Source organism: Bufo bufo, chromosome 4, assembly GCF_905171765.1.
Source record: "Bufo bufo chromosome 4, aBufBuf1.1, whole genome shotgun sequence".
NCBI classification, from domain to species: Eukaryota; Metazoa; Chordata; class Amphibia; order Anura; family Bufonidae; genus Bufo; species Bufo bufo.
Window position 1 is genome coordinate 368,412,380 of NC_053392.1, and position 18,386 is coordinate 368,430,765.

The 18,386-nt window shown below is 40.9% G+C and overlaps 1 protein-coding gene across 2 annotated transcripts in view; it reads left to right on the top strand.

Annotated features, from left to right (window-relative positions):
• Positions 1 to 18,386, top strand: part of LAMA2 (laminin subunit alpha 2) — a 1,085,231-nt gene that overhangs the window by 158,189 nt on the left and 908,656 nt on the right. The gene's annotated exons all lie outside the window — the stretch shown is intronic.

Sequence of the window (18,386 nt, forward strand, 5' to 3'; positions counted from 1 at the left end):
TGCTTATGCTTGTAAACAGATCAAACAATCCTCTATATTAGTCACCCACTCACCATGTGTGTACGTGCCCTCACATAACCACTGCTCAAAACACCTTCAAACAGCTAAGACAGGCCTAGATGGAGAGCAATCGTTGAAATGACCATCCTGCTTTTTTAAATTCAGGTTTTGCTGGACTGGTTTTTTTGACACCAAGTCCCATTTGAAGCCCCCCTGATGCACCCCTAGAGTAGAAACTCCATAAAAAAGACCCCATCTAAGAAACTACCCCCCTCAAGGTATTCAAAACTGATTTTACAAACGTCGTAAACCCTTTAGGTGTTCCACAAGAATTAATGGAAAATATAGATACAATTCCAAAATTTCACTTTTTTGGCAGATTTTCCATTTTAATAATTTTTTTACAGTTATAAAGCAAGGGTTAACAGACAAACCAAACTCAATATTTATGGCCCTGATTGTGTAGTTTACAGAAACACCCCATATTTGGTCGTAAACTGCTGTACGGGCACACGGCAGGACACAGAAGGAAAGGAATGCCATACGGTTTTTGGAAGGCAGGTTTTGCTGGACTGTTTTTTTTTACACCATGTCCCATTTGAAGCCCCCCTGATGCACCCCTAGAGTAGAAACTCCAAAAAAGTGACCCCATTTTAGAAACTACGGGATAGGGTGGCAGTATTTTTGGTACTAGTTTAGGGTACATATGATTTTTGGTTGCTCTTTATTATACTTTTTGTGAGGCAAGGTAACAAGAAATACTGTAGCTGTTTTGGCACCGTTTTTTTTTTTCTTATTTACAACATTCGTCTGACAGGTTAGATCATGTGATATTTTTATAGACCAGGTTGTCACGGACGCTGCAATACCTAATATGTATACTTTTTTTTATTTATGTAAGTTTTACACAATGATTTCTTTTTTGAAGCAAAACAAATCATGTTTTAGTGTTTCCATAGTCTGAGAGCCATAATTTTTTCAGTTTTTGGGCGATTACCTTGGATAGGGTATGATTTTTGCGGGAAGAGATGACGGTTTAATTGGCACTATTTTGGGGTGCGTGTGACTTTTTGATCGCTTGCTATTACACTTTTTGTGATGTAAGGTGACAAAAAATGGTTTATTTAGCACAGTTTTTATTTTTTATTTTTTACTGTGTTCATCTGAGGGGTTAGGACATGTGATATTTTTATAGAGCCAGTCGATACGGACGCGGCGATACCTAATATGTATACTTTTTTTTTATTATTATGTAAGTTTTATACAATAATATCATTTTTGAAACAAAAAAAAATCATGTTTTAGTGTCTCCATAGTCTGAGAGCCATAGTTTTTTCAGTTTTTGGGCGATTATCTTAGTTAGGGTCTCATTTTTTGCGGGATGAGATGATGGTTTGATTGGCACTATCTTGGGGTGCATATGATTTTTTGATCGCTTGCAATTACACTTTTTGTGATGTAAGGTGACAAAAAATGGTTTATTTAGCACAGTTTTTATTTTTTACGGTGTTCATCTCAGGGGTTATACCTAATATGTATACTTTTTTTTTTTTTGGTGGCGATTGTCTCAGGTAGGGGCTAATTTTTTGCGGGATTTGATGACGGTTAGATTGGTACTATTTTGGTGGGCAAACGCCTTTTTAATGTGTATACTCCCCCCCTCCCTATTTTTTATAAAAAAAATTTAACTTTATTTGGGGAAAATGATGTTTTTGTTTATTTTTACTTGAAACTTGTAATATTTTGGGGGGAAAGCTTTATTTTTTTAACTTTTTTTTTCACTTTATTTTTTGTCCCACATTGGGACTTGAACTTTTGGGGGTCTAATCCACTTTACAATGCATTCCAATACTTCTGTATTGGAATGCATTGGCTGTATGAGTAATACTGTGTGTATTACTCATACAGCTTCCGGCCTGTGAGATCCACTGCCTTCCATGCCATCGGGTCCCCCCTACAGCCGCATGGGGACCCGATGGCACCGCCGATCGCCGCCGCAAACCTCAGATAAAGCCGCAAACCGCAGGTCTGAATTGACCTGTGGTTTGCTGTGATCGCCGATGCGGGGGGGTCACATGACCCCCCCGGCGATGTGACAGGATGCCCGCTGAATGATTTCAGCGGACATCCTGTTCCGATTAACCCCCGCCACGCCGCAATGTAGTTTTAAAGTTAGAACGTACCGGTACGTCATGGGTCCTTAAGGACTCGGCAAACATGAGATACCGGTACGTCCTAAGTCCTTAAGGGGTTAAGTGCGTCATAGAGATATGTCTAGCAGTCATCAATCCCTCACCGAGAGGTACACTACCCAAAAGCTTCCTCTGAAAGCCTTTTTATAGGGCAAAGGGGAAAGCACTTTTAGGGTGCCTTTACGTTCAGCAAATTTTGTGGCACAAAAATTCTGTGACCGAAAATCAATTCCATTAATTTGAATGGGGCAGCTAGTGGCACAAAAATGCCCCATTGCATTTCTGCAAGCTCCGTTAAGGTGAATGGAACTGATTTTCCGTCGTGCAATTTTCTGCTACAAAATCTGCCGCATGTGAAGGCAGTAGGCACCCTTCTGCCAAGACCCAGTGACTGACTCTAATCATTTATATATCTGCCTGAGACATAACTACATGCAGAGTTTTGTAGAAATCCGAGAAGCGTTAAAACTAGAAATGACTGGGCCTCAAAGCAAATTTTTCAACGGGCTTCCTGCTCCCATAGAAACTTCTTCGCAACTCACTACTCCCGTGCAACCCCCACTCCTATGGCTAGTCAAGATCACTCTCTCAAACCAGGCTTGGCAGCCACCCCGTTTCCTACACTTATATAATGTATGTCATGTCACTGTATATACTGTCACTGTATATAATGCCATTGTATAATACTAGCAAGGGGGTCCTGACAATAAAATATTTTAGTTCTTCTCCTGGGTGGGCCCCTTCTGAGTTTGGGCCCTGTAGCAGTTGCATCCCGCTACTTCCCCTATAGCTACATCCCTGAATCTGACATTTCTATCTGGGTGCTTTATTTACTTCGTTACTCAGTGTATTTGAGGTATAAGGTGTGATCTGTTGGGCATGTGTTCAGTTCTCCATTTACTCTGCTGTGAAAACATACCGTATGTGTTTTCTTCCACATTTAACATATTATTATATATTTGTCACATTAAGTGTTTTCTTAATATGAAAAAGTGTAACATTAGAGAAGAATTAGATAAACATTTTTTTCCAACTCTTATTTAAAAGAACAACTTTTTTTATGATGTAAAAATCAACTAGCAAAAAGTAATATTATGATTCACCTAGTCTAACAGAAATTATTGCTACCAAGTATTTGCCATAAAATCACACCAGTCTTTTACATCAATATTTATGGATTTCAGATCATTTGTCAGAATTGATTGTAGGGCATTTTTACGCTATAAAATGACGAATTAAAAGTGCCCTTCCTCTACTAATCAGAGCAGCGGCACAGGCAGAAAAGTGTAAGACTTTCCATTCACACGTCCGTGGTGTATTGCGGATCTGCAATACACCTGGACGGCACCCCCCATAGAACTGCCTATTCTTGTCTGCAATTGCGGACAAGAATAGGACATGTTCTATTTTTTTGCGGAGCCGCGGCCCGGCAGTTCAGGGCCGAAGCCCAGAAGTTCGGGGCTGCTCTCCGGAAATGCGGATGCGGAGAGCATATAGTGTGCTCTCTGCATCCATTCCTGCCCCATTGAGAATGAATGGGTCCGCACCCATTCCCGATATTGCGGAACGGATGCGGACCCATTTGCGGACGTGTGAATGGACCCTTAGGCTAAATGTCTGGCCCTATCAATCTTATGGTAGGTCGGTGCTTCTTCACTTGCAGGGACAGCCTCACACAGGTGAAGATTTCCTGCTGATGAGACAAATCAACTCTTTAGAATCCAATCACTCATCTCTAGTTCACACCAAGTTTGAGGATTAGAGTGCATATCTATAAAACTGAAATGAATGAGGATTAGAGGAAAATGTACACATGGAGGAAGTGCATATTTCCCTCAGGCCCAGGACAAAAAAATAACTTACCAAAACCTTAATGATCTAAGTTCATGGAGCAAATTCAACTTTCCTTGACTTTCTGACCCAAGTTTCAGATTTGAGACATCATCAAGAATACATCCTCTGTGCATCTCAGTGCATAGGGGGATTATTTTCAAGTGGAGTCATAAAAGGGAGCAATAAAAAAAACTTTTTCAGGGACATTCATCAAGGCCTATATTACCCACAATTGTGGTGTGAAAAAGTTGCACATTATGGCGCTCGGAATGTGTGCACCATATTTGTGACTTTTTTAGCTTCTTGGCACTTTTTGTAGCTGGCGTAGTCTTCAGTTTCTGGTGCAAATCAGGCGCATCTCACCCTAATGCAGGGAGATCAAGACTGGCGGACAGATCAGAATTTTTCAATTAGTTACACCTAATCTGTCACATTATATCACTGTTATATGTAACCTGTTTCCAAGCCACCACCATCTTTTCTACTATACATTCTGACCATTATAGGCGACATCTCAAGTAAGACTTTGATAGTATGTCCTTATATTATGCCAACAATGCCAGATCGGAGGGAATCTAATTGCTGACAATTAAGTGGCAGTAACACTATAAAAACACCATGGTCTCTTGACCATTTTTATGTAGTTGGCCATGGACAATAATGGGCTGACCATGCCAGCTCTAAAAAAGCCCATGCTGTGCAAACGAGCAATTGCTAGCATATGCCGTGTATTTAGTTATGTAACCAGTTGAAATGGGTTGTCACATGGCCAGTGCGGGGGTAACTTCATGGAGAGCAATTGCTTTCCCCAATGATAAGAGCTTATCTCATAGGGTTTCTGAAGCAAGGCCAGAATGATCAACTGATCACTGATGTGACTTCAAATGAAAAAGGGATTGCCATAGTAAGTTAACCTCTTTTAAGATGTTTTACCTATTCTCCCTAACCTCAGGCATGATTATGATAAATTTACATTTGCTAATTTTAAAAAATGAACACATAGCATTTATGCATCGCTTTTTGTGCACATTTACTGTCATCTATTACAGAGACTTTAAAAAAAGAAAAACTGCTTATATGCGACATGCTATCAACCATGATAATTGCATCTAAATGCAATCTCCGATTAGTGAAGCCAATTTCTTTTCTTAATGAACCATTAACACACATTGATATGAGTTTGTTCAACAAGCTGTCAGTAGTGGATACCTGTAAATGTATGCAGGAAAGAACACTCATAATGAGTCAGAAAGTACTGGAGTGGAAAAGAACCATTACATTGAAAAACAACAGTTGAGTCTGCTACCGGGGATCACTTATAATCCGGTACTACTGGTAAAACATGAGCAAGGCATTAACACTTTGATATATCTATTGTTTTGCCTTAATATATATTATTTTAAGGAACCTTTCCAGCTATAACGCAAAGAAACATCTTGAATAAAAGGAAATTCTCGACACCATCATGGCAGTCATAGGTAAAGTTTGTCAGATATAGCCCACATTAAATTTATCATTCACACAACATATTGTAATACCAATAATGTGCTACTTATGAGTAGTAGGTTACGAAAGACAGCAATGAATATGATATTTTCCCCTTTCAAAATTCACAATGTATTCCAAAATACTTAAAGGGGTTATCCAATAGTAGCAATACCTCCCACAATGCCCTCGTCCCTCCTATAGGCAATACTCACCGTGTCCCCTGCACCCTTGTCTTTCCGGATCGCTGCATGACGGTGACCAGCCTCCCTAGTGTGACCCGTTTGTTTTTTTACCGCCATTTCAGGGAAATTTGATTAGTTACCACGAAGCACAAGGAAATTTGGCTTCACAGTGAAACAAATTTTCCATCAAACTCAGATAGAAACCCACTTAGGATACTTCGATTCACTCAACACTAATTGCCACAAAATTTTATATGAAAAAGATGAAGAGGGTAATTATTGCTTATAGGCAAAGACATTTTTCAGGATAATTTTACAGTAAGACTTCAGAGTGAAAGGATAAAAATAACTGTTAAAGGTGTTGTGCCAAGTTTTTAAGTTATCCCCTATCCACAGGGTAGGGAATGACAAGCTAATCATTAGGGGTCTTACCATTGGGACCCTCAACGATTACGAGAACAGAGGTCCCATTTTCCTGTTGTGATGTGCACTTCCACTCCATTCATTCTCTACGGGAGTGTGGGAACTGCATCCCCAGTCTCATGCTTGGTAGGGGTTCCAGTGGTCAGACCCCCAAGAGATCAGGCAGTTATCTCTGTATATTCCTGTTACATTATATTTCCTGCTACGATCTTGACAGTAACGTGCCACAAAGGTTATGCAATAAAAAACAGAATCTCTGTATGCCTATACTACAAAGTCATAGTACCCCAAATACAACGTGGCTCCATACGGCAACAGTTTACCTAGATATTCTCCCTTGAAACAATGTCTCAGGAGAAAGTCCTTTTTTTTCACAAATCTGTGCCTTTAAGGAGGAACACATACCTATACGTACCACATATAAAGATCAATGCTCACACTTATTTTAAAACCTGGGAAGGATGCAGCTCTTTCGGACTCATACCGCCCAATTTCTTTAATTAATACTGATAATAAAATACTGGCTAGGATTTTGGCAACTAGACTTAGGAGTGTAGTTTCGGTCCTTGTTCATGAGGAAAACTGTTCATGTCAGGGAAAACTACAACTCATAACATTATGAGATATTTTGTAAACACCCAGTATGAACCCACAAACAGTGGAGAACGAATGATTGTAACCATAGATGCCTCAAAGGCCTTCGATACCATAGAATGGCCCTTTTTAATGGGTACATTGCGGAGAATGGGATTTGGAGATAGCTTTGTTTCTTGGATAAAGTTATTATATACCGAAATTTCCACAAGGGTGATAGTAAATGATAGTAAATGGAGAATATTCTGATAACATACATATTGGTAGGAGGGGTTAGACAGGGATGCCCCCTTTCTCCTCTACTATTTGCTATAGTTATGGAGCCGCTGGCCGATATGGTTAGGCAAGACAAAGATATTGTGGGGTTTAGGTATGGTACTTATGAGGAGAAAATTGCCCTGTATGCAGACGATATTATGCTGTTTGTGGGTTCACATGGATCCTTTTAAGTATTTGATCAGTTTGGCAAGTATTCCGGTCTTAGAATAAACTGGTCTAAATCAGCTTGTGTCCCGATTGATCCTCTGAGCAATTTTAGACCGGGGATGCTGGAAATTAGGAAAATTAATGAACCTGTTAAATATCTGGGTATCCAGATCACCCCAAATCCCAGGGACTATGTACAGTTGAATGTGGTCCCAAAAATACAAGAAATGAGGAAGAAAATAGAGGTTTGGAAAAGATTGAATGTTTCGATGGCTGGTCGTATCTCTCTGGTGAAAATGTGTTTATTACCTGCTTTGAACTATATTTTGTGGAACACACTGGTGATGATCCCCAAAAGATTTTTTAAAATAATAACTAGTTTATTAACGGACTTAATATGGCGTGGGAAAAAACCGAGGATAAAGGCACAAATATTGTGCATTCAGGAGAAGGAGGGTGAATTATCAGTACCAGACTTGGAACTCTATTTTGTCTCTGGTTATATAAAAAATATGATAACATGGAGTAACACGCAAAGATGCAAGAATATAATAGCAGGGATTAATAAAAGATTGGAAAAATGTAATATTTTTCAAATACTGGAAGCAGGCACTTTGATGCAACAGGATCGTAATAAGACACCTCTAATTGTGCTGATGGCTAAAATTTGGAAGATGGCAAGAGACCTGTGGCCTCAGAGTGGCTTTCATGCTGACACTATACTGTGGGATAATGTTTATCTCACAGAATTAAAATCGATTGAACAAAGATTCTGGTGGAAACATGGAATATATAAAATAGGCCAGGTATGGGCAGAAGGGGATATAATTCCCTATGAAAAACTTAAAGATAACTGTCAACTGAAAAATATAGAGTTGAGTTTTTTTTTTTTTTTTCAATTAAAACAAGCACTGAATAAGACGCTAGGAAAAGGAGCACAAATAACTGCCCTACCGCAGCCCTTAGTCAACATTATCAAATTAACACCAGGGAAGAAACTGGTTTCAAAAATATATTAATGCTTGCTACACCAAAAGACCAAGGGAAGAGCAATTGATAGTTTAGGGTATAAATGGCTAAGCGACCTATACTCTCAATGGGAAGATTTCTGGGAATTGGCCATACAGGCCAAAAATAAGGTTTCAAGGAATTTTTCTGATAGAATTATTCAATTCAATATACTGTATCGCCTATATTATTCTCCCAAGATTTTAATGAAGTGCTACAAGTCCAAAGGGTTTAAGTGTCCAAAATGCGGTGAGGTAGGAGTGGATGATATATATGTATTTTGGACGTGCGTAAAAATCCAAGAGTACTGGGGAAAGGTTTAAGAAAAAATAGAGGAATACCATCAGTTTAAAGTGCCAAGGCAATTTTAAGAATGTATCTTGGGAGTGATGGATGGAATGGATGCCCCTCAACATCGAGAGTTCGCTTCTAAACTGCTATTTCAGGCTAGGAAATGCATTGTTGGACGCTGGGGGGGGGGGGGGAGTGTTGCACCTACGGTCAAGGAATAGGAGGGCTCGGTTGGAGTTTCGCTTGCCAGGGAGGAATTTCATTTGGTAGGGAAAAAAAATAATAGGATTCGCTAGGTTATGGCAGAAATGGTTAAATAAAAACTCAGTGGTCTTGGGGAGGAAGAGCGGAGTCCGGGGGCGGGGGGGGGGGAGGTGGAGAGGTGGGGGGAAGGAGATTGGATTGAAGAGGAGAGATTTCTTTATTTTATTTTTATTTTTTTTCTCTAATTCCTTTTGGAAGGAGCAAGCGGCGCGCAAAGGGTGGGGGAGGGGGGTAATACATATAAATATATATTATAAATAAAAATTGATATGGATGTAAAAATGCTATTTACTGAAAAATTGTAAATGGTTGGAAAAATGAATAAATATTTATTATAAAAAAAAAAAATGATCCATGCACCTGCTGATGCCATGTGCATAAGACCTTATGCCCTGGTCTCTTCAATTTCACATCTGCACATTAGACAAGCACCTGTATCTCCCTAGAATGCAATGCAGTAAGTTTTTAGCTCTGTCCTAGCCCCATAGAAAATAGTCCCTTATAAACAACCCCTATGATTCTGCTAATATATAGCACTGTCTAGAGAGAGATATAGGTTTCATATTTCTTTAATCTAGAAGTGACTCAGAGAGTAAAGTTATTGTGTTAATTATGCCAAAAAATTAACAGGACAAAATTTATGACGTAAATAAATATTTACAGCAATATATTTACAGCAATATTGCTGTTTTCTTCCCATTCTCCTCCCAGAAAGAGTTAATAAGGTTAATCAATTAGTTGTGTGTATTCCAAAATGGCACCATTAAAAACTAAGCAAAGAGATACTTGTGTGGCTCGGGCAACTCTGTGGGAAGTCAGTGGCTGCCGTGTAGGTGCTCAACCCTAACACACAACGCACACTAAAGTCAATTTCATAGGAAGCCAAGTACCAAGGAACCGCAGTACCTGGAGGAAACCCACACAAACACAGGGAGAACATACAAGCTCCATGCAGATGTTGTCCCTGATCGGATTTGAATTCAGGACCCCAGCGCTGAAAGGCACCAGTGCTAATTCCAAAAGGTTCACATACTTTTGCTTGAAGAGTTATTTGGTTTGTTTTATGAGATTTGTGTAGGCAAGTGCAATTTTGTTTTTCATACACATAACATCTTCCTATGTGTAAAATATTTGCTTGGAGATTGCAGAAACAGTGACAGTTTTATCTTCCTTTCTAACATAAATAAGCGCAGGTGTTGTGACGTGGGAGATATTTGTGCTAGAAACGATTCACATCTGTTTTTTAGTTTCTACAAACAGAAAAGTACAATTTTAAACCCCCAGGTAAAAGCTAAAGTTATTTGTAGTATACCCAACTCCTGAATAAGTTACAAGAATCATACATATTTGTGTAACTAATTACTGCATCTATTATTTGACTGCTTAGATACATGTGATTTGATTGTGTGCATCATTCTACGATATATATTTTGAAAACGGTCTATTTACTGTAATTTTTATATAGTTCAAGTACATATCCTATGCATTCCAAATTTTAGAGAATGGATCAGAATAGAATATTCTCATAGATGAAAATTTTAGAAATGTTGAATAATTGTGCCATAACCCACTAATACAGGTGTATTTCAATAAGCTAGAATATCATTTAAAAAATAATTTATTTCAGTTTTTAAATTAAAAAAGTGAAATTTATATATGATATAGAATCATTACACTCAAAGCACTCTATCTCAAGAGTTGATTTCTTTAAATGTTGAAGATTATGGCTTACAGCTAATGAAAACTCAAAAGTCAGTATCTTATAAAATTAGAATATTGTGAAATAGTTCAGTATTGTAGACTCATAGTGTAACACTCTAATAAGTTGATCAACACAATACATCTGCAAATGTTTCCTAAGCCTTTAAATGGTCCCTCAGTCTGGTTCAGTAGGCTGCACAATCATGGGGAAGACTATTGAGCAAAAGGTCATTACTAGAGATGAGCAAATCAAAGTTGACAAAGTGGAATTCGATCTGAACTTCAGGAAAAATTTGATTTGCACCGAATTCGAATTTCCACATGCTTCGTGGTAACGAATCAAATTTTTTCCTAAAATGGTTGCTGCACATGTTAGGACATGGAGCAAAGAACTCTGGGAATAAGGGATCACCACACAATGCCATGCATGTAGCCAATTAGCAGCCAGCCAGCCCTGTGATGTCACCGCCCTATAAATAGCCTCAGCCATCTTGGATTCAGCCATTTTCAAGTGTAATTAGTGCAGGGAGAGATGTCAGCAGGCGCTAGGGATAGTGGTAGGAAGGAATGTAAAACTTTTAATTTGCTGAATAGAAGAACAGGGAAAGATCATTAGAAGTGTAGGGAAAGGATAGGGAGGAATTATTTCACACTATAAAAAAAGAACAGGGTCCAATAGGGGAGTATACAGCCTGGGTAATAGGAACAATCCTATTTCACCTTTCTGCACTTACTAGGGATCCAAATTTCCATTACACTGCTGCTCATTCCAGGTTTGCAATAGATGATAGCTCTGTAATTCCAGCAAACCGTTCTGTTTAAGTCCTATGTGATACAGCCATTAACAGGGTGTATTACTAGGAAATATTCCTACGTCTTATTAGCCCTGGTGCAGGTATACGTTCTAAAGCCTTTTTTGGTGTGTATAAGTGGAAAAAAAAGGGCTTATCTGCTGTTCAGCGGTGCAGTTATATGTTCTTCTAAAGCCTTTTTTGGCGTGTATAAGTGGGGGGAATAAAAGGGCTTATTAGCTGTTGTGTGGTGAAGTGAGAAAATTAAAGCCTTTTTTTGGGGTGTATTATTGGCAAAAAAAAACATTATTTGAAGTTCAGCGGTGCAGTTATATGTTCTAAAGCCGTTTTTGTTGTGTATTAGTGGCAAAAATAATGTATTATTTGCCGTTGTGTGGTTAAGTGACAAAATTACAGCCTTTTTTGGGGTGAATTAATTTCCTTTTTATTTACATATTTGATCTAACAGTATGTGAGACAGAGAAGTGACAGGCCCTGCACAGGGGAGTGGCAGAGGCCCAAATGTTTGTGGCACAGGAACAGGTCGCAGCAGAGTAAGGGGGCGTGGAAGCAGGGGTCACTTCCAGAGGTCTGAGCTCCCAGTGTCATCTAGTTGTCGTGTCTTGACCAGCATCCCAGTTGTTGAATGGTTGACTTGGTCATCCACTTCATCCCAAATGACATCAGACACCCCCAGCCAAGAGTTGTGGGTTCGTCAGACACAGCCCTTAGTTGGCATGGTCCGGGAGCAGGCCCTGTGCCCTAACCTTTCCTTAACCTGCCTCTGTCCTTTTCTGTTCCCTCAGCCAGAGAAGTATTATATGCTGTGGGATCAGCTCCACTATAGAGTGAGGATGAACTACTAGAGGACAGTCAGCAGCTACTGCCCAGCCAAGATCTGGAGGAGACATCCGCCGCTTCATCCGGTAGGCGGGCAGTCCCACGCAACCAGCATACACAGGTGTCAGCCTGCAGTCAGTATGGGAGAGGGCATGCAGCCAGCCTACACGGACACAACTGTCACAGTGAACCGCACTGTGACAAATAACCACGATATCACTGTGCTTGATTGGCCAGCAAACTTGCCTGACCTAAATCCCATAGAGAATCTATGGGGTATTTTCAAGAGGAAGATGAAAGACACCAGACCCAACAATGCAGACAAGCTGAAGGCCACTATTAAAGTAACCTGGGCTTACATAACACAACAGCAGTGTCATAGGCTGATCTCTATTGCATGCTACGCCACATTGATACAGTAATTTATTAAAAAGGACCCCCAACCAAGTATTAAGTGCTTATACTGTACATATACTGTACAGTAGGCCAACATTTCTGTATTAAAAATCTTTTTTTAATTGATCTTTATAAAATATTCAAATTTTCTGAGATACTAACTTTTGGGTTTTCATTAGCTGTAAGCCATAATCATCAACATTATGTTAAGGTTAACTCTTTCACGCCCAGTGCCATACATGTACGGTGCTGGGCGGGTGTTTAAAGATGGCACCCGCTCCTGCTTGCTGCGGGCACCATAGCTGCGGGTGGCCGCCTGCTTCTTTTAGCAGACACCTGCGGCTCATGTCCGCAACCGGCAGTAAAGTAATTTAACCCCTCAGATGCCGTGGTCAATCCTAACCACGGCATCTGAGCGCACTTTCGGTTGTGCTCCGGCTCCCCTGTGTGGCGATCGTGTATGCAGCAGCCCGTGTTTTTATGAATTACATAAGGCTGCTGCATAGTATTGCTGCTGCATAGTATTTCCTATGGAGCCCTTGCCTGTAACAGTGCATTGGAGTCTATGATAATAGCAATCAGATGATTGCATGTTATAGTTGCCTATGGGAACAATAAAAAAGTGCAAAAAAAAAGGTTCAAAAAAATTTATATATAAAAAACAGAAAAATTCAAATCAACCCCCTTTTCCCAAAATAAAAGAACTAAAAAAATGTAAAAAATAAATATCATGGGTGTTGCAATGTGCAAAAATGCCCATAGTATAAAAATATTAAAATATATTCCCCATACGGCAAACAGCGAAACGGAAAAAAGGTTTCAAATGGCCAATTCGCCGTTTTTGGTCACTTCATTTTCTACAATTTTTTTTTTTTAAAGTGATCAAAAAGTCATACACACCCCAGAATGGTATCAATGAAAAGTTCAGATTGCCCTGCAAAAAATTAGCCCCTAAATTTCTCCGCACACATAATTACAAAAAAGTTATAGGGGTCAAAATATGGCGACAAAAAAATAAAGCAGATTTTTTTCCCCACTTTTTAATTTTTTTATCACTATCAAAACGCAAGAAAAACTATACATTTAAGACATCGCCGGATTCGTACTGACCTGTAGAATAAAAGTAACTGGTCAGTTTTATCATACATCGAACATTGTAATTAAAAAACCCGTAAAACTGTGGTGGAATCGCCTTTTTTTTGCAATTTCACCCCATTTGGAATTTTTTTCCCGCTTTCCACTACATCATATGCAATATTAAATGGTGGTGTTGGAAAGTGCAACTTGTCCCGCAAAAAACAAGCCCTCATATGTCTATGTGAACAGACAAATAAAAAAAGTTATGGCTCTGGGAAGGCAGGGAGAGCAAAACGAAAACGCAAAAAAACAAACAAAAAAACCTCTGGTCCTGAAAGGGTTAAAAGATATAAACTCTTGAAATAGATCACTCTGTGTGTAATGAATCTATACAATATATGAGATTCATTTTTTCAGTTGAATTACTGAAATAAATTAACTTTTCTATGGTATTTATTGAGATGTATTAAAACCTGACAATTAGCAATTGCTTAAACATAGTTGCTTTTTCTGGGGCAAATAACAATTGCTAACGTAATTGTCAGTTTAATGGGAATTACTCCCTTGTGTCTTTTGGCACAGTAAGGATGCCTGCACACAATGCGGATTACGTGTGTTTTTTTTCCACACATGCACAAAAACTGCTGTGTAATGCGGTGCTGACAAAGTGTATGAGATTAGACAAAGCATGTGCAATTTGTTTTTCTTCCTATGTGCAGAGCATATTGTTCTGTCAAGGGGAGCAAACTTACCTGCTACACTGAACAAAAATATAAACGCAACACTTTCGGTTTTGCTCCCATTTTGCATGAGCTGAACTTAAAGATCTTAAACATTTTCTACATACACAAAAGACCCATTAATCTCAAATATTGTTCACAAATCTGTCTAATTCTGTGTTAGTGAGCACTTCTCCTTTGCAAAGATAATCCATCCAACCTCACATGTGTGGTATATCAAGGTGCTGATTAGACAGCATGAATGTTGCACAGGTGTGCCTTAGACTACCCACAATAAAAGTCCACTCTGAAATGTGCACAGATTTGCCTTACTGGGGGGGGCTCAGAAAACCAGTCAGTATCTGGTGTGGCCACCATTTGCCTCATGCAGTGCAACATATCTCTGTTCCATAGAGTTGATCAGGTTGTTGAAATTGGCCTGTGGAATGTTGGTCCACTCCTCTTCAATAGCTGTGCGAAGTTGCAGAATATTGGCAGGAACTGGAACACGCTGTCATATACGCCGATCCAGAGCATCCCAAACATGCTCAATAGGTGACATGTCCAGTGAGTATGCTGGCCATGCAAGAACTGGGATGTTTTCAGCTTCCAGGAATTGTGTACAGATCCTTGCAATATGGGGTATTATGGTAGAGAAATGAACATTCATTGCACGGGCAAAAGCTCTGGTAGACATTCCTGCAGTCAGCATGCCAATTGCATGGTCCCTCAAACGTTTCAACATCTGTGGCATTGTGCTATGTGATCAAACTGCACATTTCAAAATGGCCTTTTATTGTGGCCAGTCTAAGGCACACCTCTGCAATTTTCATGCTGTCTAATCAGCACCTTGATATACCACACCTGTGAGGTGGGATGGATTATCTTGTCAAAGGAGAAGTGCTCACTACTACAGATTTTGACAGCTTTTTGAACAATATTTGAGAGTAACGGGTCTTTTGTGTATGTAGAAAATGTTTCAGATCTTTGAGTTCAGCTCATGCAAAATGGAAGCATTTATATTTTTGTTCAGTGTATATATATTGTGGGAGTTAGCTTTACAAATGGTAGGCAACTAGCAGGACTGGATGCAGCATAAGGGTTTTATTGAAAAAAACAACAACAAAATTATCCCAACAGGATGGCTTAACGTCAGCTGTTTAAATACACATAAAGCACTTAACTTCAGCTCTCACGTGTCCTATAACAGTCCATTTTCAAACAGGCAGAAAGGCTAGAGTCACCTTGAGCAGAGTCTTGTCTCTTTCTCTTTCTCTAGAACACTGAGGAGAGGAATCTTCCCAAGTCCTCTCCATTAGAGTCTTTTTCTCCCCCTGCACCCTGGTAGCCATTCCTTTTTTACTACCTCTGAGAGCTGCACCTGGACTCTTTTCCAATAGTGTGGAAATCGTGAGATGAACTGCTGGAACAGCCGCATTGCAATCCCTGGAATAAGAGCACTGAGATCAGCAACCTGCATGGCACATATCTACCCAGGGGCCTGAGAGAGCGATCTTTACTATTCACAGGAATGGGGGTGGCATGAAAGGAAGGGGTTGCGGAAAAATTACTGGGGGAGGGGGGCCCCATTCAAAAATTTGCTGTGGGGCCCAGTCATTTCTAGGTACGCCACTGTTCTACCCTCTAGTATCTTTCCTGCTGGTTGCCTACATACCCCTTCCCCCGCTGCCCAAGGCCAGGGGACTGGGCACTTGACCCTGACAGACAGTGAACCCTTGATAAGGCATCAACATTGATATGATGCTTCCCTGCCCTGTGCTCTACCACAAATTTAAAGCCCTGTAACGCCAGGAACTACCTTGTCACCCTTGCATTGTTCCCTTTATTTCGGCACATCCAATTTAAAGGGGCATGGTCCGATACCAACCGGAACCTTCCTACCTGCCAAATAGTACGGTAGAGCCTCGAGGGCCCACTTTATAGCCAAACACTCCCTCTCAATGATTGAGTAGTTTCTCTCACAGGAGGTGAGTTTTCTTCTCAAATATATAATGAGGTAGTCTTCCCCATTCACCTCTTGTGACATTACTAACCCTAAACCAACCTCTGAGGCATCGGTCTGGACAATAAACTCTTTTGAGAAGTCTGGTGCGATCATCACAGGCTGACTGCACAGGGCTTTTTTAAGGTCCTGAAACGCCTTTTCAGCCTCCTGAGACCACTAGACCATTACTGACTTTCTCCCTTTTGTAAGGTCTGTTAATGGTACTGCAATGGAGGCAAAGTTTGGGACAAATCTGCGGAAATAACCGTCCCTAAGAACGCCTTCACTTGTTTTTTTTTTTGTCAGGGGCTGTGGCTAATTCTGAATTGCCTCTACTTTGTTTACCTGTAGTCTTATTGCGCCCTTACCTACAATTTACCCCAGATAGCCTCCTCCAACCCAATAGTGCACTTCTCAGGGTTAGCAGTAAAGCCAGCTTTCCTGATGGAATCAAGTACTGCCTGTACCTTACCTAGATGGGTTTCCCAGTCCATGCTAAAGACTACAATATTGTCTAAGTATGCTGCTGCGTACCTTTTATGGGGCCTCAAGACCCTGTCCATCGATATCTCGAAAGTGGCGGGTGCCCCTTGTAACCCAAAGGGCAACCTGGTATATTGAAAGAGCCCATCTGGGTTAGAGAAGGCAGTCTTTTCCTTTGCCTCCTCTGATAGGGGAATCTGCCAGTACCCTTTGGTGAAGTCAAGTGTGGTAATATACCTAGCTGGTCCCAACCTTTCAATTAATTTATCTACCCTTGGCATAGGATAGGAATCCATTTAGTCAGCGGAAGTCATTGCAGAACCGCCGGGTCCCATTTGGCTTAGGCACTAATACAATGGGGATGAACCAGCCACTTTAGATTCCTCAATAACCTGCAGAGCTAACATACGCTTTACCTCTTCAGAGACCGCTTGTCTCTGAGCCTCAGGGATTCTGCATGGTTTAATGTTTATCGTTACCTTGGGGTCAGTGACTATGTCGTGCTGAATGACATCTGTAGTGCCTGACAGGTCCATAAAAATATCCCTATTCCGCTGTAGAAACTCCTTGGTTTCTTGTTTTTGGGGTTTGGACAGGGTGTCACCTATTGCAACCTGTTCAATATCTGCGTGGGAGTCCATTTGGGTTTTTGCCCAATACATCAGTGGTCACCCCTACAGCATCTGTTTGGGCATCCTCACCTAAGGGAACTGGGCTGAAAGAAGGTGAACATGCAACAGGCATATCAATACAGTGGGGTTGAGACCAGAGTTTCCAGAATAACGGAAAATCACATCCCATGATCAAGGCATGTATTAAGTCTGGTACCACACCCATTTCATGGGTCACTGTTCCGCAGCCAGTCTCTACAGTCACTTTGGCAAGCGTATAATGCTAAGTGCCCCCATGAATACAAACAAACCCCACTCGCCTTTCAGGGATTACCAGGTCATGGGGTACGGCAGCATGTAAGAGGGTGATTAGGCTACCCAAGTCCAACAGGGCCACAACACTAACCCATTTACCCAGAGTTGATGCTCCTGGGGACCTGGTTCCTGCAGGGGTGTAGCACTGCAGACAGGACGAGCGAACATGGAGAGGCGGCGGGAGGCACCACACTCCATTGGCCCCTCCCCCAGGGGACAGTGTGCTGCAATAGGCCCCAGTTGCTGACACTTCCAGCAATGCACCTCAGCTCTGCCTCCGAGTGGGTCTTCAGAATGGGATGGTACTTTTCTTGGACCGTCAAACCTCTTTACCCTTGGTGGGTCACCCAGGTTTGGTCTGCTGGCTCAGTTCTCCTGGTCAGATGCAGAAAGGGTTTTGGAGTTTAATCTCTGTAAACGAACACTGGAGGATCCCACGAACTGCTGCTGTTTACTTTCAGGCCTTAGACAGGCCTCGGTAGTTGTAAACGCTCCACAAGTGAAACCAACTGATCTAATGTTTTGGGGTCTCCTTGAGCAACCCATCGGTGAATGTCCGATAGAAGTCCACTCACATAGCGGTTGAGCACGATTCGGTCAACAATGTCTGCAGGACTCAGTGTCTCGGGTTGTAGCCACTTGCTCACAAGGTGTAGAAAATCAAACATTTGGGAGCAGGGCGGCTTATTTTCCTTAAACCGCCAGTCATGGACTCTGCGAGCCCGACTCCCAGCCGGGCCATGATTT